Source organism: Equus caballus, chromosome 4, assembly GCF_041296265.1.
Source record: "Equus caballus isolate H_3958 breed thoroughbred chromosome 4, TB-T2T, whole genome shotgun sequence".
NCBI classification, from domain to species: domain Eukaryota; kingdom Metazoa; phylum Chordata; class Mammalia; order Perissodactyla; family Equidae; genus Equus; species Equus caballus.
This window is the reverse complement of record NC_091687.1, coordinates 44,868,382-44,892,158: the sequence shown is the minus strand read 5'-3', so window position 1 is coordinate 44,892,158 and position 23,777 is coordinate 44,868,382. Positions and strand designations below refer to the sequence as shown.

The 23,777-nt window shown below is 40.0% G+C and overlaps 1 long non-coding RNA gene across 1 annotated transcript; it reads left to right on the top strand.

Annotated features, from left to right (window-relative positions):
• The first annotated feature begins 11,826 nt into the window (after positions 1-11,826).
• On the top strand, positions 11,827-17,862 carry LOC138923738 (uncharacterized). Its single transcript, XR_011437807.1, has 2 exons — positions 11,827-12,015; positions 15,349-17,862. It is a non-coding gene; the product is annotated as an uncharacterized lncRNA (long non-coding RNA).
• Positions 17,863-23,777: the final 5,915 nt, after the last annotated feature.

The window sequence follows — 23,777 nt, the reverse complement described above, 5'->3', positions numbered from 1 at the left end:
GTGATTCATATTTGAATCAGTAGACTTAGAGTAAAGCCATTACTCTCTGTTATATAAGTGGGCTTCATCCAATCAGTTAAAGGTTTTAAGGAAGAAAGACTGAGGAATTCTGCTTCTAGCCTGCCTTTGGACTCAAGACATCAATTTTTTGCCAAATTTCTAGACTTCCAGGCTACCCTATCGATTTCATATTTGCCAGTCCCCACAATCATGTGAGCTAATTCTTTAAAACCCTTAATTAATTCCTTAAAATCAATCTCTCTTCTCTCCTTCTTCACACACATGCACATACAACACACACATCTTATTGGTTCTGTTTCTCCGGAGAATCCTAACACAGTGTATAATATATTTGCATAGTTTCCAGGCCAGTCTCTCCATCTTGATGTTCCTTGGGTGACTCTGGGCAGAGAGAGTGAGAATGACTCCTTGACTGTTCCTATAATATTAGAAATTTTTTTCCCCTCTGAGGGCTGGGAATTTTGTGTTCTGTTTGCATTTCTTAGCCCGAAGGAATGACAGAGGGAGAAGGCACTTGGATGAGGTCTGATGCAGTCTGAATACCCAGACTCTGCTCTTTCCCTTGAGATTTTGTGCAAGGTCTTGTTCCATGTCAGTTCCCTCGTTGGAGGGTCTGTTCCTTTCTTGCAAGGGAACCCCTTGGTCTTTGATCTCTGTGTGGCCTGGAGCCTCCCTCCTCTGCTCTTAAAGAGTCATCTCTGTTCTTCTCTTCCCTGGTGTCACCAGTTTCTCTCAGCCACCTTTATCCCTTGCATTTTGGAAGAAAATAATGATCTGCCCACTCAGTTTTCTCTCTCCATGTGTAGCATCATTGAGAATTCTCAGAATTTTGTCAATGTACAGATAAAACTTTTGGAAGGTGATGGCACGATTAGGAGGACATGGGCTCTGTGGAGCCGGGCTGTGATGGGCCTCTCTGCTTTGCTCCAGAATTTTCTGTTTCTTCCATTGGCTACAGTTCTTGAAGTTTATTGCATTAACTAGATTGTGACTTTGAATTTGTGTGGTTTCTGATTGTGGATTTCAATTTTTTCCCGGAATTAACAATTTTTACTTTATTTTGTAGGTCTTGGAAAATGCCTAGAATAGTATCATGTTCATGTTACCTGACTAGTAAATGTGGCATTGTTGGCTATCATCTATATCAAGTGGATGCATCAATTCTTCACTGTTTTGTTGCTCCAGATTCCAGAACTTTAGACAATGCTCTGAAACATAGCTGCTGCTGCAAATATTATATTGGTAGAACATGTCTGTAAGGCGAAGTCCCTTCCTTCTCTCCTCTCTGACACATGGCTTACCTTTAACATGGGAAACCTTGCTGCTATGATCACTTCCTTTTATTTGTTGCCTTATGGGAATTCTAACTTGCTCTATTAATTTTTTAGTTGAGTACCCTCATGTCAATCACTCTTAAAATCCTTCTAGTCTACACTATGTTACCCGTGTCCGGTATTTTAACATGCAGCCGTTTGATTGCACGACTCATTTGCAGTAAGACAATTTTGCTGTGAAAGATAAAATAACTGGTTGACAGTTTGGGTTTCATGATGGTTTCATTTAGTTACAAGTGGTTTTCATAATGACACATGAAAAATGAATAACAAAATTAAAAAGACAACAATGAAAAATGAAAATACAAATTATTTAAGTACAAATATTTGAATATTTAAATGTGTGTAGATTCATGGCATTACTGTGCAAAGAACTGATTTGATTTTGTGGATTGTTACCTAAGTACTTTGTCTTCCAAGTCTTTTGTCCATAGTATTGTACGTTTTTTTTGCTTGTTAATTTTTCTCCACTTTCTGCCTTGCACTTTTTTCTTCTAAAATTTCTTTCTTCATTAAGAGAGGTATCAGTTTCATCCAAATATTAGGATGCATATTTGTAACCAAATGAAACCAGATGAACAGAATGAAAACCATTCGTAACCACATGAAACCATAATGAATGAAACCCCAAACTGCCGACCAGTTATTTTATCTTTTATGGTAAAATTGCCCGTACAGCCAATTAGTTGTGTGGTGAGACTGCTTGTGACAAAGATTCTTACAGCGAAAATACCTAGAGCTATTTTTACCAGGCCCTGAGTTATTAAGCATCTGCCGCTGTATGGGAAGAGACACCACGACAGAGGCAAAGGCAGAGTTACAAGCTTCTGCGCCGTCTGAGGTAGGCTGGAGGGGATGTTAAGCGGTTATACTCAAAACCAGGTAATATATGGTTGCTTCATGGAATTTGAATCCCCTGCATCTGAATCTAATTACTGCCTTCTATGTTTCATGATGCTGCCTCTTCAGGAGTTTAGTCTCGTGTTGCCATCCCTTTGTCCAGAAAGCCACTTCTTATGGGAAACTCATTTTAGTTCCTTGTATGGTGAAGTCAGAAGTGGGCACACAACTGGAAAAAGGGCACAATATTCCAACCCTCCAACCTTCTGCACATACCATAGGAAAATTAATTCAATAAACATTTATTTAATGTTTGCTATTTGCCAAGCAAATACAGTGCTGGGAATACAGAGATGGGATGGGTCAGTTTTTGCCCCAGCAGTACTCAAGAAAGTCAGGGAGGCAGGACGTATAAGAGATGCTGTAACAGAGGAGCAAACCTTGTATTATGGGAGCATGGAATGAAATTTCCCTAGATGGGAGGGAATGGGATAGAAGGAATTCCAGGGAGAGAGAACAGGTTAAGAAAGGCAGAGAGATATGCACTGGCTGTCCATTGGATAGCCAGAGCGAAGGTGGCAAATGTTGCAGGGGACGGGGATTGGGAGGAGTAAAACCAGGTGAAGTCAACTGACATCAACACTTTGTTCAGTCTAAATGTCAACAAATTCTATGAGCAAGCAAAGATTACTTACTCTGAAAGAAGAGCAAAGCTCGTAGATGTTTTTCACCTTATAAACTCCTAGTCATTGGTGTTTCTTGAATAAAAAAATTAGGAGTTTTGTGGTTTTTTGAGCCATTCACATACAGTCAAGGATAACAGTTTTAAAAAATATTTAATAAATGTGTTTTCTTTCCATTGCTTCTGGGTGCAATTAAGAGATTCACATCGTACATACTTGCCAAAAGACAGAAGATAATCTCCTTTTCAACATGACTCTGCAATCTTAAAATAATAAGCCAGAGTAATAAGTCTACTGAAAATACTCCTAATCAGATATCAGGGCAGCTGAACGGGATCCTTAAAGGTCAAAAATTCAATTAAAATTAGGTACAGCCAGCCCGATTGTCTTAGAAAAATGGCAAATTTGTAACACATCATAGAAACACCAGTTAAAAATCAGGAAAGAAATCATTTGAACTAGATTAATAATGAGAACGTTAAGATTTCGATTCATCAGCTACCCTAAAACAGAGAAGTGTATTTTTCAAAGTCAAACTGAAAAACCCAGTTGTGGAGTCATTCCTTATTCATTTCTTCCTCCAGGCAGTAGTTTAATAGTTAATGTATCAGAAAAGTGACTCTGAACTCTTTGCCAGCTGAAATTGTAGTCCACGCTGGAACCTTTCCTTCCCGATTGTCATCAGCAAGCACTCTACTGACACTGCTTCCATTGATGTCTATAGTAAATGGGTTTTGAACTCAGGCTGTCTGGTTCCAGAGTCCATGCCACTAACTCTGACCAACCGTGTTGTCTGTACTGCTGTAGAGTTGATATCACTAGTGGGCTGAGAGTTTGGGTGGGGGATGTCTAAGGGAACCACCAAGCATCTATTCTTATTTTCAAAGTTCTATTTCTGAATCAAATCAAGTCACTGTAAAACTCATTATTTGGACTTCACTACTACTTTCTGCAAAAATACTATCACAGGTGCACCATATGTCTTCAATTTTAATTGGGTGTTTGGATATAAGACATATACGAATATTTGATATAAAAATTGTTTATGAGGAGTATATATATATATATATTATTGGAGATATATTGGAGATATATATATATCTCCAATAGCTGCTGTGGCATAGTTTACTGTGCCCTTTAATGTTTCTTATATAAAAGACTGTGAGATTTATTTCTTTTATAATTCAGTGTATCTCCCCTGGAAAACTAATATGTCTCCTTATATCAGATGGGAGCTATATAATCCAGCATTTTCATCTCTTTCCCCTTGTTTGTATTTTATTTATCTTGGCTGTCAGAGAACTCAAAGCTAACTTTTGGACTCAGTTGTACCAACTTCCTAGTCTAATTACTCAACATTTCCCTTTAAAATTTGGTTCTTATTCTTATGGTTTAATGGTTAAAATTATTTTGTATTGTTTATATTGTTTGTTTATTATAAACAGCCTCAAGTTATATACAGATATAGATATATAAATGTATAGAGATGTCCAACCAAAAGACCTATTGAGTTTACATTTCTTATCATTAGAATACTACTAACCCTGGAGCAAGTCTTCCTTATCTCTTTCTGTATGATTTGAATAATTTGCTAACAATTTCCCCTGACTCCTGACACACCCCTCTCTAATTTTCCCAGTGCGACATGTTTATAGCACAACTCTGGTTATATTATTCTGCTCTTCAAAACTCGTCAGTAATTTAGTACTTTTCACTAAAGTAAATACAGTCTCCTTAGCTCACTATTTAAGATATTCACTAATATGGGCTCAACCCACCTTTTTAGGCTTTTTCCCTCTAGTCTTCCTCTTTGAAATTTATAATGTAGCACCCTTGGGTACTTATGGTCAATCTAATTGCTCTAGCCAGAAACCTGAGCATCAAAGTTAGTTCTCCCCTCTTTCATCATCATGTCCCCTGGTCCAATCCATCGATTAGGATCCTCGCTTTTAAATGTATCCCAAGCATGAGTTTGAGTACAATCAATTGGAGATTATAAGAATGTAGATAATGGAATGAAATATAGACGTTGCAGTAAGATGGACCTGGTTTATACTCTGGTTTTTATCATATACTAGCTGTTTGACCTTGGGCATATAACTTAATATCTGGTTCTGTATGCGTGTGTGTGTGTGTTTAATATGCCTACATTGTGATGTGCCTACTGGGTTTTTGTGATGATAACATGAACTCATATTGTAAAACATATGGTATAGTACCTGGGAAACAAACAGTAGACAGTAAATTGCAAATGCGATTGTATCATTATTATTCACTCTAAACGAAGTATTCAGGTGTTTTAGGGGAAATGTAGCACTTCACTGAGACACGTATCTTGGTGTGGAGAATATTTCCAGGGAGCAGTTAGCTCTGTATACATGAATGAAATTAATTTGCTCAACAGTCAATTTCTGTAAATGAAACCAAATCCAATGTATCTTTACTTTTCTTATTGTGTGTCTAAGCTTGCAGCATTGGCTTGTATTTTATGAATAAGGCTTCATCAGTTTGGATAACATAATTAAGGCATAGCTCACTTTAAACAAACTGGAATTGAAAAGGCAATGGTAGCAACTGCCCAAAGTGGCTGGGCCGTATAAAAATGTAAAGAATAGTGAGAATAATGATAGTTGTTTTTAAATAAGTGCTTACCAAGTGCCAGATGTGTGTTCAGTGCCTTATTTCATTTAATTCCTGTAGCACCCCTTTAACACAAATACTATGATTCTTTGTGTCTTATTGACAAGGCAACGGAGGCTTTGGGAGATTAATTCAACCTAAGCTCAAAAAGAGAGTCGACGAAGGAGATGGATCCATTTAGGATGATTTTATGCTCTATAAGTCACCACCTTCCCACACTCTGGAACTACAGCAAAACTTGTACTCTTAGGTTTCCAATAGCGACTTGTTTTTGTGTCAGCATCAATTCTTGAGTCTGAGGAATGATGAAGCAGGAAGTAGTGATGTTAGGATATAAAGCCAGGTTGTTTGACTTTTTTCTTCCTAATATTTTAAAACTTTTTATTAGCATATTTAAAAAGTTGTGCATTCCAATAATTAAAATCATTTGAATAACAACAAAAAAATGGCACTCTGATTAAATTGCATTTTACAGCCTGCAGGACATCTTGGACCAGCTTGGTTTTTACTTGAAAATCACTGTGGGTCCACGCAGCTGCTGCTTCACTGACAGGCAAGCAAGTACTTTTCCTTCCCTGCCAGCCAGGCCCGCCAGGGAGGGACAGGCCTTCCTGGTCAGTAGTTCTCGATTCTTTGACGTGAAAGGAGCAGCTCCGTCATCTAAATCTGATCCAACCTCTTTGCATCTTAACAAAGTTAAACAGCTAAAAGGAGTAACCTAAGGCAATGCTTGTGGAATGGGCAGGGCATATTGGCCGCATGCCTCATTAGGATTCGTCTGTTTGTCTGTTTGCTTCACCAGTTCGATCATTTCTTTGGAAGGCAGTAGATTTTTCTCTTGTGTGTCTGCCTTCTTCAGTTTCAGCTTATCAGATTTCTCGATCTCAGCCTGATCGGGTGTGTCAGACATGGTTGCAGTGAAAGCAGAGCGAGGCAGGCGAGCGAGCAGAATCCAGTTTGAGAGTCTCTTTTGACTATTAAGCACTTACCGTTCAGCCGAAAACATGGAGAGAATACATAGAAACAATTTTTGGCAGTTGAAGACAATGAGCTATATTTACTGCCTTCCTTACTATTAAGTACTGATTCTGTACGTGGTAAAGCATGTGTGTGTAGTTGTCTAATTACCTCAGTTTTTTTCCTTTTTTCCTAACAGTTGTATATCTCTTCATCTTCGAATTCTTGTTTGGGGTTTTAGCCCAACTGACACTTCTCAGCCACAAAGTCAGGAGCATGTACTCTTGTGCTCATCATGGAGCATGACTAATGGAAACAGAGTTAACAGGTCTTACTCACAGCCAAGCCTTGACTGTCTACACGATTTGTTTCCAGTTGGATAGGCAGAGGAAAGAGGAAGGGTTACAGTGGGGGTATTAAATTCTAACCTCCTGGGGTTCAGTGATGATTTAAAAAGCAACACTGTAAAAAGTGACACTCATAAAAAGTAAGTCATTATGCTGTACATCTTAAACTCATACAGTGCTGTATGTCCATTATATCTCAATAAAACTGAAAGAAAAAAAAGCAACGCTCTTTGCCAAAGCTTAAAACCTTTTTTTTTCCTGAGGAAGATTAGCCCTGAGCTAACATCTGTTGCCAGTCTTCCTCTTTTTTTGCTTGAGGAAGATTAACCTTGAGCTAATATCTGTGCCAATCTTCCTCCACTTTATATGTGGGTTGCCACCACAATGTGGCTGACATGTGACATAGGTCTGGAGTGGCATCTGAACCTGCGAACCCTGGCCACCAAATTGGAGCGTGCCGAACTTAACCCCTACATCACAGGGCTGGCCCCTTAAAAAACTTTTAAAACTGAAATAAACCTGTGAACAGTCTTTCCTGTGAAAGAAAGAAAAAAAAAAACCTCAAGGGCCTTGAAAATCTCACGTGACAAATGAAGATATTTTTCTTAAAAAGAGAGCAAGCAAGAAGCCAATTACACTCTAGGATAAATCAAAACAAGAATGAGAAAAGAAATGTTATCTTAATGATTGTTCTGCATTGGAAAATATGTAGCTAGTCATAATAATGTAAACTTTTTTGATGTTTAACTTCTAGAACAATGTGTTGACAGAACACAGAAGACCAGATGGTGGTTACAGAACAGCATGCTCATGTTGTCAATCTTGTTTTTTTCCTTTGAGGAAGATTTGCCCTGAGCTAACATCCGAGTCCATCTTCCTCTACTTTATATGTGGGATGCCTGCCACAGCATGGCTTGATAAGTGGTGTGTAGGTCCACACCCAGGATCAGAACCAGTGAACCCTGGGCCGCTGAAGACGAACCTGCAAACTTAACCACTGCACCAGCAGGCTGGCCCCTCATGTTATCAATCTCGACAGTACAAAGTTAAGAGTAGGGGTGACAGAAGTTAAGAGGTGAAGGTGGGGTGGAGGAGAGCTGAAGAGAAGACTAGGAAAGGCAATAGCTTAACATACTAAATGGCAAGTGAGAAATGCTCTCCATAGTGGATGGAGCAAGGAATCCAGGAAGTATGCCACGGTAGCCAATAAAGAAAAAGAAAGCCGTACAAACTGGGATGATGAGAAAAGGGAGGTAAGTGATAGTAGAGTGACATAAATCTTTGTCTATCATAGCACAAAGTTAATGGGAAATATTGGGAATTGATAAAACAACGAGCTCATGAAGCATATTGTTGAGAGAGAGAATAGGAGCACCGGGATGAACACCTAGGGGCTGAGCCTGGTGGCAGAAAGGGATGGGGCTGGGGACTGCTGCTTGTAACCAGCATGTACATTTTTGACTTTGATAAACAAATATTAAACAGTATTGAAAGAGATGTTATAGAAAATTATTTTCTGGTTATATTCCTTTAAGTCCTTCTTGCACTTTTTTTTTTAGTATAAAGGAGCATTGGGTTATTCAACTTTTTACGTGTTTATATGGACTTGGAAAGATAGTATATCTATATGGGCATAAGAAGAGCAAGGTTGTCATTTTTTTATTATGATACAAAAATGACCAGGAAAATGCCGTTCTGACTATAGATAGGCAGGAGGAACAAGCAACAAGCCTGAGGCCACCATTTCTAGAGGCATCATGATGAGGAATAGCATTGGCTGAGGGTGGGGAGCAGGCAGCTCAGCGTAGGCCAGGGTGAGTGGGCACCAGGAGCAAAATGCAGATGAGGTGAGTTGCCCCTCAGACAGTGCCAGTGGGGCCTGACGACAACTGCAGGCAGCCCTCCCCAACCTCTCTGCATAGACGCAGCACCAGGAAGCAGTCTTTTCCTGACTGGGGAAGGAGAGAGAGTCCTGAACTGATTGAGATAACCTGGAATCAATTAAATAGCTTCTTCTGTCCTCAGGTGGAATGAGGAATTGAAATGCAGATGAAGTTGAGTTCAAGAAAAATCACGTTTCTTATGCAGCTGATGGAAAGATTCATACATTCTTGTGATGCTGGTCAGTGGGGAGGTAGGCGTTGCGGGAGGCTGTGTGGTTCTGCAGTACTGCTCCTAAGCAAACTCCACGTTGCTGCCCTGGGGAGGACAAAAGGCTGATTCGCTGAAAGAATCATTAACAGAGATGGCGGAAGGAGGTAAGTAACCAGAAGACAGATGGAGAAGTATTGTGGGAATTTTCAGAAAGGTATCATGGATTACTTAGAACTGTGGTGATTTACCCAGAAGAGATACCGGTTGAGCATGGCCTTGAAGAAATGGTAGGATTTAAATCAATTCTAGGTTTGTTATTTATATGTAATATAAAGACGGAAGCCCAGTTGACAACATGCGTGGGTATCCCATTATTGGGATTAAAAAGAGAAGAATTAAAATTTAAGTACAGGTAAGAATTCTTAGTTATGTTATTGGATAATACACGTTCTTCCAAAGAAATCACTAAGATACTCCTCACAAGAAATATTTAAAATTGGAAAACTGGAAATGTTCATAGACTACTTACATTGGGAGCTTTTATCATTGGCAGCAAATTAGACAGCACATGAATAAGTCTTTGAAGCTTCTATAGTCAAAACAACAAATGGGGAGTTTTGACTTTAAACAATTCTTAAAATAAAATTCACTTTCTATGTTTGTTTGTATTTGCTATAAAATTTATGGTTGTCGAAAGTCTATTTTCTTCCTAAAATATTGGCATCTGAGCTAACATCTGTTGCCAATCTTTTTTTTCTTCTTCTCCCCAAAGCTCCCCCCAGTACATAGTTGTATATTCTAGTTGTGAATGCCTCTGGTTGTGCTATATGGGACGCCGCCTCAGCATGGCCTGATGAGCAGTGCTATGTGCACGCCCAGGATCCAAACCAGCAAAACCCCAGGCCACCCAATTGGAGCATACGAAGTTAACTGCCCGGCCACAGGGCTGGCCCCAAAACAGTCTATTTTTTAAAGAGAGAAGAAAATGACTATTCTTTTTACTTTGGGGGAGATAGTTCCTTTTATTTTAGTTTTGACACAGGAAAAGATAAAAATGCTACTTTCCATTCCATTTGGTGCTCTATCTTGCAATTCACAAAGGAGAGAAATGGGAAAATAATGGATCTGGAGAATATAGATTTTTCTGTACTTCCTTCTGGGCTGCCTTTGCTTGAAGTTCCTGGGTAATTTTAACTAATCCAGCAAAATTATGGGCAAATGAAACCTTTCTGTTGTTAGCTCTCACCCTTAGCCTATATTTTCAGTATATCTTAAGTGATGTCTTCTCTGGCGGTGAAGGGAGCCTGTGTTTTCTCTGATGCTAAGATTATCAGGTAAAAAGTCATGATAACTAACCAAACTAATATGTCTTTCATCTTTCCAGCCTCAGCCGTTATTTGGATAAATTTAACTTTTTAAGATCTACTCAAATGGATTGGGTAGGTGGATACCACTGTGATCTGTCATGGTTAGTGATTTCTCTCCCGGTGTTTCTTTTCATTCAAAAGATGTTTTGAGCCCCTATAATGTGCTAGGCACTAGGGATATTGCAAGTGGAGACATTATCCTTACCTTGATGAGGCTTATATTTTAGTGGGGAAACAGAAACCAGCAAAAAATAAATAAATAGATAGATAAACTAATGAAACAAAAGTGATTACATATTGCAGTAAGTATGTTTTAGGAAATGAAAAGTGTGATGGTTTGCTGGGAGCCGTGGCTACATCGTTTGATCGGCTGTTTGACAGGGTCCAGCCGATTAACGCCGAGGGGTGCAGGGCCGCCCCTTGGTGAAGAATAACCGGCCAGCCCCTCACATAGTTCTGAAACCTGTGCTGCTTCTAATTGCCCTTCATTCCTTTTCCTTTCTTAACCTCCAGTTTTCACTCCTTTGGGTGGCTGCTTGGGAGGCACTACCTCCCGGGAAAATTAGATACAGTAAGAGAATGTGACCACCTGCAGGTAACTTTCAAGATATTTTTCAGTTAATTATTGGAGGAGCACACAGTCCCATGTGAGACAATCAGAAAGGAATCCTGCCCAGATAAGATGTCGAATTAGGTTTATGGCCTCCATCTGGTTAATGTTTCCTTCTCCCTCCAGTTCTTTGTCTAAATATACATATGCATCGTCCTTCTAAGTTTGCTGGTTAATTGGATGATCAAGAAGTATCTATATATTATTCTTGACCTTCTGCTTTCTGTTAAAATGTTATAGAGGTTTTCTCCTAAAAGCAATAAATAATAAATAATTGGTGAGTAGAAGGGCCGAGGGGTGCAAGAATGCCCCTCGGTGAAGGATGGCCGGCCAACACCCCCGATATTTTCTGAATTATATGCATGCTTTCTATCAAGGTTATGTGTATACTTATTTCTCTTTTTTATTCTTGAAGATATATAGTTTAGTTTAGCTTTTCAGCCCTTTACTTTACTAACAATATGATACTTTCTCCGGCAGTGTACCTAAGGGACCGTTAGCTCTACAATCTAAAAGACAAAGGAATGCTTCCAGCCCCTAAAGGGCGCGAAAAAGTAAAGATGTTTAACTGCCCGCTGAGAATGCAGATAGCCCTGGGGATAAGACACCCTGGAGTCGCCTTTTGTTCCCATTAACCATCTACACTAATGGCGTAAATGATTGAGGGAGGCAGGGATGGCTCCACCAGGATGTAACCAGACGGGCTGCTGTCCTGTCCGGAGGCCTGGACCTTCTCTCTTTGATTTAACTTTACCATGAATTACAACAGACGCCTAGGTACCTATCTCCTTTAGCTTAGAGACAACAAACACTAGTTAATTGCAGAGAAGACGATCATTAACCTTATGCTCTATAGAATGGAATGCTAATAAATATTCTTGTGCTCGTTTCTTACTTCCTTATCTCTCTGAGAATATTTGTAAAACTATTTCTGTACTAATCCTGAAAAATATATAAACGACACTTGTGCACAGTAAAGTCGGACTTGCTAACACCAACCCAAGTCTCACATCCCCTTTATTTTCCCCCTCCCTCATCGCGCCGACGCCGTCCATCCCTCAGGAACCTGGACTCCGCCGGGGCGGGACCCCGGCAAGTGGCGCCCGAACAGGGACCTGAAGGGTAAGTTCCCCCCACTTCTCGGGACGGATAGGATCCTACCCAGGGCTGGAAAGAAGAGCCCCCTTTAGCCCCTCTCTGCCAAAGGGAGAGTGAGGAAAGGACAGAAGGGTAGTAGGTGTTAAGAACTTTGAGAAGTTTTTGCCCCTCTCTAGAAAGGGAGAGTGAAATAATAATAATAATAATAATAATAATAATTGAGAAGTTTTTGCCCCTCTCTAGAAAGGGAGAGTGAAATAAAAATAATAATAATAATAATAATAATTGAGAAGTTTTTTGCCCCTCTCTAGAAAGGGAGAGTGAAATAAAAATAATAATAATAATAATAATAATTGAGAAGTTTTTGCCCCTCTCTAGAAAGGGAGAGTGAAATAAATAATAATAATAATAATAATAATTGAGAAGTTTTTGCCCCTCTCTAGAAAGGGAGAGTGAAATAAAAAATAATAATAATAATAATAATAATAATAATAGAGAAGTTTTAGTCCCTCTCCGGAAAGGGAGAGTGAAATAAGGTTAGGAAGAATAAGAAGTATTAAGAACTTTTGAGAAGTTTTGGGCCATACTGAGTCTAAAGAAAGAAGGCTCTGTATAGAAATAATAACATGTATGCTTGCAAAAAAGAGACATAAAAGCCTCTTTGGGACAGATTTCTACATTCCTACATTTTTACAAGAACAATGTCCCTGGTTCCCCGAAGAGGAAACTGTTAATTTGGAAACCTGGATGATAGTGGGAACACAACTTAGAAGCTGATTTTCTTTATAAAGAGGTTATATCAACTTTGCCTAAGTATGTTTTAAAATGTCTAACTGGGAATACTTCCTTGTGCAACATTATAAGAGCAAGACCTGTTAAGTTCTGGCCGTGGGTCCTGTCACCACGCAGCAGCTCTGCCTGCCCATGGGTCCTGTCCCCATGCTATTCCACGCTATTCTCTAAATAAAAGAGCACTGCCACCAAATCTTGAGAGCCCAGGAAATCTTTCTCTCGACTCCTCGGCTCACCAACCCTGCATCATTTCTGGTGGACTTGCTTCATCGGCTTGTGAGCTCAAGTTCTGGTAAGTGCCCTATTTTTTCCTTGTGACTTTCTCTTTTTCAAGGATGGATCTAAATTCACTGCTCCATAGGGAACCTTCTCGGACAGCTGTATGAATCCACTTTTGCTGCCCATGGCTACTCTATGGGGCAAATTGTGGCATTCAGCCTGAAGAGAATCAGTACCTTAAGCCTGAGGGTGATGGAAAATGAATTAATCCATTCCTTCCTGACTCTATCTCTAATAGACAAATTTTACATGGGCACGGGTCGGCCACTTAAGTCATTAGGACGGCCGCCAATCTCCAAGACTCCCGTGGAAGGTTTCTTTTCCTAAGGCTGGAATGGGACCCCTCCCTCTGGCACCTGACCATACTCTGAACTGCGGGAAAAGTCCCAATCGGGACTCCAGTTCAAGGAAAGTACCAAACTCTAACCTTTGGTTGAGTATGGGAACCCCTTCTTGGGAGAATGGCTCCAGGCTGCAATTGGGTAGAATGTCCCCCAGACTGGCGGAAAGTTCCTCACTGTTTTTCTCTATCCTTTTATCCTGGGAATCATTCACCAGGCACTTATGACTGCCAGGCATAATAGGGAAGGTATACAAGAGATGCATGCAGGGGGACAAGAGATACATGCAGGGGGATGCCCCCATCACCCCTTGCTATAGGAATCCCACAGGCAGAACAAGTAGAACGCTGCCCTAGGCTCAGGAGATTTGCAAGGTAATGGACCCTTTTCTTTCCTCTCTCTTAAAGTTACAGTGACCATTTTTGGCTCCTTTTGAGCTTTGCAGTTGAGAGACAAAGAAATCTTTAAAATATCATAGGCTCCACCTCTGGGAGCGCCCCCCCTGGTTTCCGGGCCTGATCACCCTGGCAACCAAGTGGGGTGCCCTCTCTTGGAGATTGACTCATTACCTGATTGATGGCAGTGATTTTTAAAACAATAGGTGTGAAGGCTCTGTGTCTGTGTGTCTATATGTGTGTGATATTTTTACCTCCGGGTGATATGGCCAATACTAAGAGTTCTGTTTAATTGGCTTAAATTAAGCGCTCTCATACATTCTAAATACAATAGAAATTAACCCACTGTCTTTTAAGATGATATGGATTAATCTTTGGTTAATGAAAACTTAAGTTTGTTGGTTTGATTGAAATGTTTGGATATGTCCTCAGAGTTAGCACTGCATATGCAAATATGCAGCCTGGGTTTCCTAGTCAAATAAGTTCATGTTGTCTGTTAGAAATTTGTCAGCATAATAACTTTAAATGATAGCTGTTTGTCTAATGTCTCAAAGTTCTTGTGGGTAATCTAAACATCATTGTTGGGAACAAATGGTTTCTAACTCTACCTAAAAGACAAATCTGTTTTGTTAATTCTAAACTAATCAGGCTTATTTGGTCTAAAGTTACATGGGAAACATTGTCAGATAAAGTGATAATAATCTTTCTTGGTTGGTAGTATGTGGGTAAATGTTACTGATATAAGTGTTTTAGAAATTATATACATGCCTAAATTCTGATGTATCCTGGCTATCAGCCATAATTCTAATTATTAGTTTAAGGTGTTGTATATCACAGAGATAACCAAGTTTCTCTGTCAATCATCATTTTTAAGTCTTTTATTGTTTACAGTCAGTTATTGTTTTACTCTACTTTTTGCTTTTGCAAATATGTCTCATCTTCAGGAAAATTCATGGAAAGGACTCTAACACTCTAGAATACAGGTTTCTAATAAACGCTCAGATTGTAAAACTAAACTGGGTAAAAATTACAGAACTCCAACAGAGAAACTGATGACCTCACAAACTGCTGACAGAAGATTAAGATCAAGAACCAATTACACAGGACAGAATAAACTGATAGGGATGATTATAATTTTTATGACTTTTTAATTGAGATATTACTGATTTTTAATATTTTGCTTTTTTCCAGAGTTAAGAAAATCTTTTTCTCTATTCTCTTAAAGAACTATGACTTACAGCAATTTATAAACAAAATTGAAACGTTTGTCTTTTCCTCCCTATCTGAGCCCCCCAAAACAACAATTGGAAAAATTACAAGGAGGAGAGCTCAAATATAGCTCTCCCCGTCTTTTACTAAGTCATGCTCTGTTTGTGATAAATTTTCTCAATTTAGATTTTCATGGTGAGTCACCTATGATGAGACATTGGAATGATAATAAACAAAATATTTTACTACAGGTCAAATGGAAGGACCTGCTTACAGGACAGTGGAAAGGTCCTGATATTCTCTTAACTGTCGGTCGAGGATATGTTTGCATATTTCCACAGGACGCTTCATCTCCTTGTGGATTCCTGATCATCTGATTCGACATGTACCGCAAGCAGCCTCTGCCCCCACCTCCACCAAGGCAGACGAGCCCCAGCTTCCGAGTCAAGATAGATGATGAATCTCCCCCAGTAGCCCAGATGAGACGACTTTCACTCCGCGAGAAACCTTCTAAACGTCTGGCTCCCCGTCCGCACTCGCCTCTGCCCTCCTATTCTTTCTACTGACTCTGGCAAAATTCAACCACACTTGTGCCAGGCCATAGCCGCTTTACAGAATGTTGTATTGATTAGACCAACAGTATCACAGTTATATAAGGTTAAGGCCTGTGTCCTGGCCCCTTATGATTTCTTGGCCTTTCCTGTACACAGTTTTGCTATGTCTATCTCTTTTAATAATTCTCGTTATGATATCTCCTGTCCAGATTGTATTTTTAACTTAATTGTTTGAGCCCTGATATAGAGGTACGAGCTGTAATCATATTACAACAACCCCCCTATCTTATGCTACCCGTTCATTTGTCTGAACCCTGGTATGATGATGTTGGATTGCTTACTTTGAAACAGGCTACTGATCTTTTACAGCGCCCCCGCCGGTTTATCTCTGCTTTAATATGGGGTATCTCAGCCTTGATTGCATTAGCAACCTCTCTCACTGTATCTGCTGTAGCGCTGACTAAACAAATACATACTGCCTCTTATGTAGACGATCTTTCTAAGAATACCACTCTTGCCCTAACTACCCAAGAAATAATAGACGAAAAACTGGAGGCAAAGGTAAACACTCTGGAAGAGGCAATATTACAGATAGGACAAGAACTTACAAATTTGAAGGTTAGATTGGCCTTGCGTTGTCATGTGTCCTATAGATGGATCTGTGTGACTCCTCTTAAGGTAAATCAATCTCTACACTCTTGGGAAAAAATTAAAAATCATATCCAGGGAATATGGAACCATTCAGACTTTAGTCTAGACATTTGTGACTTACATAGACAAATTAATAATATTAATCAGGCTGAAGAATCCTTTTCTGCTTCTGAAGTGGCCACCAACCTTTTCACCTCTCTGACCTCTTTTGTAGGGGAGAAAAATTGGAGCTCCTTTATTGTTAATATTGCTGTCACCATTGGTGCTCTAATGATTTGTCTTTGCCTTTTTCCAGTCTTTCTCAAGTTAATATTCAACTCTATAAGTCGGGTTTCAGCAGAATTACATCTGTTGGCCTTAAAAAGTAAAAAAGGGGGAGATGCTGGGAGCCGTGGCTACATCATTTGATCGGCTGTTTGACAGGGTCCAGCCGATTAACGCCGAGGGGTGCAGGGCCGCCCCTTGGTGAAGAATAACCGGCCAGCCCCTCACATAGTTCTGAAACCTGTGCTGCTTCTAATTGCCCTTCATTCCTTTTCCTTTCTTAACCTCCAGTTTTCACTCCTTTGGGTGGCTGCTTGGGAGGCACTACCTCCCGGGAAAATTAGATACAGTAAGAGAATGTGACCACCTGCAGGTAACTTTCAAGATATTTTTCAGTTAATTATTGGAGGAGCACACAGTCCCATGTGAGACAATCAGAAAGGAATCCTGCCCAGATAAGATGTCGAATTAGGTTTATGGCCTCCATCTGGTTAATGTTTCCTTCTCCCTCCAGTTCTTTGTCTAAATATACATATGCATCGTCCTTCTAAGTTTGCTGGTTAATTGGATGATCAAGAAGTATCTATATATTATTCTTGACCTTCTGCTTTCTGTTAAAATGTTATAGAGGTTTTCTCCTAAAAGCAATAAATAATAAATAATTGGTGAGTAGAAGGGCCGAGGGGTGCAAGAATGCCCCTCGGTGAAGGATGGCCGGCCAACACCCCCGATATTTTCTGAATTATATGCATGCTTTCTATCAAGGTTATGTGTATACTTATTTCTCTTTTTTATTCTTGAAGATATATAGTTTAGTTTAGCTTTTCAGCCCTTTACTTTACTAACAATATGATACTTTCTCCGGCAGTGTACCTAAGGGACCGTTAGCTCTACAATCTAAAAGACAAAGGAATGCTTCCAGCCCCTAAAGGGCGCGAAAAAGTAAAGATGTTTAACTGCCCGCTGAGAATGCAGATAGCCCTGGGGATAAGACACCCTGGAGTCGCCTTTTGTTCCCATTAACCATCTACACTAATGGCGTAAATGATTGAGGGAGGCAGGGATGGCTCCACCAGGATGTAACCAGACGGGCTGCTGTCCTGTCCGGAGGCCTGGACCTTCTCTCTTTGATTTAACTTTACCATGAATTACAACAGACGCCTAGGTACCTATCTCCTTTAGCTTAGAGACAACAAACACTAGTTAATTGCAGAGAAGACGATCATTAACCTTATGCTCTATAGAATGGAATGCTAATAAATATTCTTGTGCTCGTTTCTTACTTCCTTATCTCTCTGAGAATATTTGTAAAACTATTTCTGTACTAATCCTGAAAAATATATAAACGACACTTGTGCACAGTAAAGTCGGACTTGCTAACACCAACCCAAGTCTCACATCCCCTTTATTTTCCCCCTCCCTCATCGCGCCGACGCCGTCCATCCCTCAGGAACCTGGACTCCGCCGGGGCGGGACCCCGGCAAGTGGCGCCCGAACAGGGACCTGAAGGGTAAGTTCCCCCCACTTCTCGGGACGGATAGGATCCTACCCAGGGCTGGAAAGAAGAGCCCCCTTTAGCCCCTCTCTGCCAAAGGGAGAGTGAGGAAAGGACAGAAGGGTAGTAGGTGTTAAGAACTTTGAGAAGTTTTTGCCCCTCTCTAGAAAGGGAGAGTGAAATAATAATAATAATAATAATAATAATAATTGAGAAGTTTTTGCCCCTCTCTAGAAAGGGAGAGTGAAATAAAAATAATAATAATAATAATAATAATTGAGAAGTTTTTTGCCCCTCTCTAGAAAGGGAGAGTGAAATAAAAATAATAATAATAATAATAATAATTGAGAAGTTTTTGCCCCTCTCTAGAAAGGGAGAGTGAAATAAATAATAATAATAATAATAATAATTGAGAAGTTTTTGCCCCTCTCTAGAAAGGGAGAGTGAAATAAAAAATAATAATAATAATAATAATAATAATAATAGAGAAGTTTTAGTCCCTCTCCGGAAAGGGAGAGTGAAATAAGGTTAGGAAGAATAAGAAGTATTAAGAACTTTTGAGAAGTTTTGGGCCATACTGAGTCTAAAGAAAGAAGGCTCTGTATAGAAATAATAACATGTATGCTTGCAAAAAAGAGACATAAAAGCCTCTTTGGGACAGATTTCTACATTCCTACATTTTTACAAGAACAATGTCCCTGGTTCCCCGAAGAGGAAACTGTTAATTTGGAAACCTGGATGATAGTGGGAACACAACTTAGAAGCTGATTTTCTTTATAAAGAGGTTATATCAACTTTGCCTAAGTATGTTTTAAAATGTCTAACTGGGAATACTTCCTTGTGCAACATTATAAGAGCAAGACCTGTTAAGTTCTGGCCGTGGGTCCTGTCACCACGCAGCAGCTCTGCCTGCCCATGGGTCCTGTCCCCATGCTATTCCACGCTATTCTCTAAATAAAAGAGCACTGCCACCAAATCTTGAGAGCCCAGGAAATCTTTCTCTCGACTCCTCGGCTCACCAACCCTGCATCATTTCTGGTGGACTTGCTTCATCGGCTTGTGAGCTCAAGTTCTGGTAAGTGCCCTATTTTTTCCTTGTGACTTTCTCTTTTTCAAGGATGGATCTAAATTCACTGCTCCATAGGGAACCTTCTCGGACAGCTGTATGAATCCACTTTTGCTGCCCATGGCTACTCTATGGGGCAAATTGTGGCATTCAGCCTGAAGAGAATCAGTACCTTAAGCCTGAGGGTGATGGAAAATGAATTAATCCATTCCTTCCTGACTCTATCTCTAATAGACAAATTTTACATGGGCACGGGTCGGCCACTTAAGTCATTAGGACGGCCGCCAATCTCCAAGACTCCCGTGGAAGGTTTCTTTTCCTAAGGCTGGAATGGGACCCCTCCCTCTGGCACCTGACCATACTCTGAACTGCGGGAAAAGTCCCAATCGGGACTCCAGTTCAAGGAAAGTACCAAACTCTAACCTTTGGTTGAGTATGGGAACCCCTTCTTGGGAGAATGGCTCCAGGCTGCAATTGGGTAGAATGTCCCCCAGACTGGCGGAAAGTTCCTCACTGTTTTTCTCTATCCTTTTATCCTGGGAATCATTCACCAGGCACTTATGACTGCCAGGCATAATAGGGAAGGTATACAAGAGATGCATGCAGGGGGACAAGAGATACATGCAGGGGGATGCCCCCATCACCCCTTGCTATAGGAATCCCACAGGCAGAACAAGTAGAACGCTGCCCTAGGCTCAGGAGATTTGCAAGGTAATGGACCCTTTTCTTTCCTCTCTCTTAAAGTTACAGTGACCATTTTTGGCTCCTTTTGAGCTTTGCAGTTGAGAGACAAAGAAATCTTTAAAATATCATAGGCTCCACCTCTGGGAGCGCCCCCCCTGGTTTCCGGGCCTGATCACCCTGGCAACCAAGTGGGGTGCCCTCTCTTGGAGATTGACTCATTACCTGATTGATGGCAGTGATTTTTAAAACAATAGGTGTGAAGGCTCTGTGTCTGTGTGTCTATATGTGTGTGATATTTTTACCTCCGGGTGATATGGCCAATACTAAGAGTTCTGTTTAATTGGCTTAAATTAAGCGCTCTCATACATTCTAAATACAATAGAAATTAACCCACTGTCTTTTAAGATGATATGGATTAATCTTTGGTTAATGAAAACTTAAGTTTGTTGGTTTGATTGAAATGTTTGGATATGTCCTCAGAGTTAGCACTGCATATGCAAATATGCAGCCTGGGTTTCCTAGTCAAATAAGTTCATGTTGTCTGTTAGAAATTTGTCAGCATAATAACTTTAAATGATAGCTGTTTGTCTAATGTCTCAAAGTTCTTGTGGGTAATCTAAACATCATTGTTGGGAACAAATGGTTTCTAACTCTACCTAAAAGACAAATCTGTTTTGTTAATTCTAAACTAATCAGGCTTATTTGGTCTAAAGTTACATGGGAAACATTGTCAGATAAAGTGATAATAATCTTTCTTGGTTGGTAGTATGTGGGTAAATGTTACTGATATAAGTGTTTTAGAAATTATATACATGCCTAAATTCTGATGTATCCTGGCTATCAGCCATAATTCTAATTATTAGTTTAAGGTGTTGTATATCACAGAGATAACCAAGTTTCTCTGTCAATCATCATTTTTAAGTCTTTTATTGTTTACAGTCAGTTATTGTTTTACTCTACTTTTTGCTTTTGCAAATATGTCTCATCTTCAGGAAAATTCATGGAAAGGACTCTAACACTCTAGAATACAGGTTTCTAATAAACGCTCAGATTGTAAAACTAAACTGGGTAAAAATTACAGAACTCCAACAGAGAAACTGATGACCTCACAAACTGCTGACAGAAGATTAAGATCAAGAACCAATTACACAGGACAGAATAAACTGATAGGGATGATTATAATTTTTATGACTTTTTAATTGAGATATTACTGATTTTTAATATTTTGCTTTTTTCCAGAGTTAAGAAAATCTTTTTCTCTATTCTCTTAAAGAACTATGACTTACAGCAATTTATAAACAAAATTGAAACGTTTGTCTTTTCCTCCCTATCTGAGCCCCCCAAAACAACAATTGGAAAAATTACAAGGAGGAGAGCTCAAATATAGCTCTCCCCGTCTTTTACTAAGTCATGCTCTGTTTGTGATAAATTTTCTCAATTTAGATTTTCATGGTGAGTCACCTATGATGAGACATTGGAATGATAATAAACAAAATATTTTACTACAGGTCAAATGGAAGGACCTGCTTACAGGACAGTGGAAAGGTCCTGATATTCTCTTAACTGTCGGTCGAGGATATGTTTGCATATTTCCACAGGACGCTTCATCTCCTTGTGGATTCCTGATCATCTGATTCGACATGTACCGCAAGCAGCCTCTGCCCCCACCTCCACCAAGGCAGACGAGCCCCAGCTTCCGAGTCAAGATAGATGATGAATCTCCCCCAGTAGCCCAGATGAGACGACTTTCACTCCGCGAGAAACCTTCTAAACGTCTGGCTCCCCGTCCGCACTCGCCTCTGCCCTCCTATTCTTTCTACTGACTCTGGCAAAATTCAACCACACTTGTGCCAGGCCATAGCCGCTTTACAGAATGTTGTATTGATTAGACCAACAGTATCACAGTTATATAAGGTTAAGGCCTGTGTCCTGGCCCCTTATGATTTCTTGGCCTTTCCTGTACACAGTTTTGCTATGTCTATCTCTTTTAATAATTCTCGTTATGATATCTCCTGTCCAGATTGTATTTTTAACTTAATTGTTTGAGCCCTGATATAGAGGTACGAGCTGTAATCATATTACAACAACCCCCCTATCTTATGCTACCCGTTCATTTGTCTGAACCCTGGTATGATGATGTTGGATTGCTTACTTTGAAACAGGCTACTGATCTTTTACAGCGCCCCCGCCGGTTTATCTCTGCTTTAATATGGGGTATCTCAGCCTTGATTGCATTAGCAACCTCTCTCACTGTATCTGCTGTAGCGCTGACTAAACAAATACATACTGCCTCTTATGTAGACGATCTTTCTAAGAATACCACTCTTGCCCTAACTACCCAAGAAATAATAGACGAAAAACTGGAGGCAAAGGTAAACACTCTGGAAGAGGCAATATTACAGATAGGACAAGAACTTACAAATTTGAAGGTTAGATTGGCCTTGCGTTGTCATGTGTCCTATAGATGGATCTGTGTGACTCCTCTTAAGGTAAATCAATCTCTACACTCTTGGGAAAAAATTAAAAATCATATCCAGGGAATATGGAACCATTCAGACTTTAGTCTAGACATTTGTGACTTACATAGACAAATTAATAATATTAATCAGGCTGAAGAATCCTTTTCTGCTTCTGAAGTGGCCACCAACCTTTTCACCTCTCTGACCTCTTTTGTAGGGGAGAAAAATTGGAGCTCCTTTATTGTTAATATTGCTGTCACCATTGGTGCTCTAATGATTTGTCTTTGCCTTTTTCCAGTCTTTCTCAAGTTAATATTCAACTCTATAAGTCGGGTTTCAGCAGAATTACATCTGTTGGCCTTAAAAAGTAAAAAAGGGGGAGATGCTGGGAGCCGTGGCTACATCATTTGATCGGCTGTTTGACAGGGTCCAGCCGATTAACGCCGAGGGGTGCAGGGCCGCCCCTTGGTGAAGAATAACCGGCCAGCCCCTCACATAGTTCTGAAACCTGTGCTGCTTCTAATTGCCCTTCATTCCTTTTCCTTTCTTAACCTCCAGTTTTCACTCCTTTGGGTGGCTGCTTGGGAGGCACTACCTCCCGGGAAAATTAGATACAGTAAGAGAATGTGACCACCTGCAGGTAACTTTCAAGATATTTTTCAGTTAATTATTGGAGGAGCACACAGTCCCATGTGAGACAATCAGAAAGGAATCCTGCCCAGATAAGATGTCGAATTAGGTTTATGGCCTCCATCTGGTTAATGTTTCCTTCTCCCTCCAGTTCTTTGTCTAAATATACATATGCATCGTCCTTCTAAGTTTGCTGGTTAATTGGATGATCAAGAAGTATCTATATATTATTCTTGACCTTCTGCTTTCTGTTAAAATGTTATAGAGGTTTTCTCCTAAAAGCAATAAATAATAAATAATTGGTGAGTAGAAGGGCCGAGGGGTGCAAGAATGCCCCTCGGTGAAGGATGGCCGGCCAACACCCCCGATATTTTCTGAATTATATGCATGCTTTCTATCAAGGTTATGTGTATACTTATTTCTCTTTTTTATTCTTGAAGATATATAGTTTAGTTTAGCTTTTCAGCCCTTTACTTTACTAACAATATGATACTTTCTCCGGCAGTGTACTTAAGGGACCGTTAGCTCTACAATCTAAAAGACAAAGGAATGCTTCCAGCCCCTAAAGGGCGCGAAAAAGTAAAGATGTTTAACTGCCCGCTGAGAATGCAGATAGCCCTGGGGATAAGACACCCTGGAGTCGCCTTTTGTTCCCATTAACCATCTACACTAATGGCGTAAATGATTGAGGGAGGCAGGGATGGCTCCACCAGGATGTAACCAGACGGGCTGCTGTCCTGTCCGGAGGCCTGGACCTTCTCTCTTTGATTTAACTTTACCATGAATTACAACAGACGCCTAGGTACCTATCTCCTTTAGCTTAGAGACAACAAACACTAGTTAATTGCAGAGAAGACGATCATTAACCTTATGCTCTATAGAATGGAATGCTAATAAATATTCTTGTGCTCGTTTCTTACTTCCTTATCTCTCTGAGAATATTTGTAAAACTATTTCTGTACTAATC